The sequence below is a fragment of the Cricetulus griseus genome (assembly GCF_003668045.3).
Source record: "Cricetulus griseus strain 17A/GY chromosome 1 unlocalized genomic scaffold, alternate assembly CriGri-PICRH-1.0 chr1_0, whole genome shotgun sequence".
NCBI classification, from domain to species: domain Eukaryota; kingdom Metazoa; phylum Chordata; class Mammalia; order Rodentia; family Cricetidae; genus Cricetulus; species Cricetulus griseus.
The window spans coordinates 171,274,713-171,276,128 of NW_023276806.1; the positions used below are offsets into that span (position 1 = coordinate 171,274,713).

The following is a 1,416-nucleotide window of genomic DNA, read 5'->3' on the forward strand; positions in this document are numbered from 1 at the left end:
TGTATTTTGTTTTATGTTGAGGTCTTTGATGCACTTGGACTCCAATTTTGTGCAGGGTGATAGATATGGTTCTATTTGCATTTGTCTACATGCTGACATCCAATTATATTAGCACCATTTGTTGAAGATACTTTCTTTTTTTCCATTGTATATCTTTGGTTTCTTTATAAAAAAAATCAGGTGTCCATAGGTGTGTGTGTTTAAGTCTGGGTCTTTGGTTTGATTCTATTAATCAACATGTCTGCATTTATGTCGATGCACCATGCAGTTTTTATCCCTATAGCTCTACAGTACAGTTTGAAACCTGTGGTAGTGATACCTCTGGAGGTTCCTGGATCTTTTGGCTTTCCATCTGAGGTTGAGTATTATTCTTTCAAGGTCTGTAAAGAATTGTGTTGGAGCCAGGTGGTGGTGGTGCACACTTTTAATCCCAGCACTTGGGAGGCAGAGGCAGGTAGATCTCTTCGAGTTTGAGGCCACCTTAGCCTACAGAGTGAGTTCCAGGACAGCCAGGGAAGTTAAACAGAGAAACCCTGTCTTGAAAAACCAAAAAAAAAAAAAAAAGAAAAAAAAAAGAAAAAAGAAAATTGTGTTGGTGCTCACTTCAGCAGCACATACACTAAAATTGGAATGATACAGGGAAGATTAGCATGGCCCCTGCACAAGGATGACACACAAATTAGTGAAGCATTCCATATTTTTGCAGAAAGGGGTTGGGATAGGGAGTCGGTGGGGGGCAGGGGAGGAGGGGAGGGAGAGGGAACTGAGACTGACATGTAAAAGAAGCTTGTCTCTAATTTAAATAAAGAAAAAAATTGTGTTGGAATTTTGATGGAGATTGACTTGAGTCTTCAAAGTGCTTCGGTAGAATGGCCATTCTTACTATGTTAGTCTTACTTATCCAGGAACATGGGAGATCTTTCCATTTTCTGATATCTTCTTTAATTTCTTTCTTTAAAGACTTGAAGTTTTTTTATCATACAGGGTTTTCACTTGCTTTGTTAGAGTTACCCCAAGATACCTTACATTATTTGTGGCGATTGTGAAAGGTGTTGTTTCCCTGATTTCTTTCTTAGCCCATTTATAGTTTATATATAGGAGAGCTACTAACTTTTTGAGTCAATCTTGTATCCAGCCACTTTCTTTTTGGACTTTTTTTTTATTTGAATTACAAACAAGATTGAGGCCGACCTGGTCCATAACGAGGTGAGTGACCCTCTGCTCTTACCCAACTCCCGTTCAAAGCCCCATTCACCCCAATCTCCCATGCCTGCACCTGCTTGGAGTAGACCAATGGAATCGAACTGAAAACCCTGTTATTAACCCATGCACCTAAAAGATAGCATCTTCAACAAATGGTGCTGGCACAATTGGATTCAGACATGCAGAAGATTGCAGATAGATCCATACCTGTCA

The 1,416-nt window shown here is 39.6% G+C and overlaps 1 non-coding gene across 1 annotated transcript; it reads left to right on the forward strand.

Moving 5' to 3' along the window:
* Nucleotides 1-595: 595 nt before the first annotated feature.
* LOC113833171 lies at nucleotides 596-702 on the forward strand. The gene has a single exon (XR_003480725.1). It is a non-coding gene; the product is annotated as a U6 spliceosomal RNA (small nuclear RNA).
* Nucleotides 703-1,416: the final 714 nt, after the last annotated feature.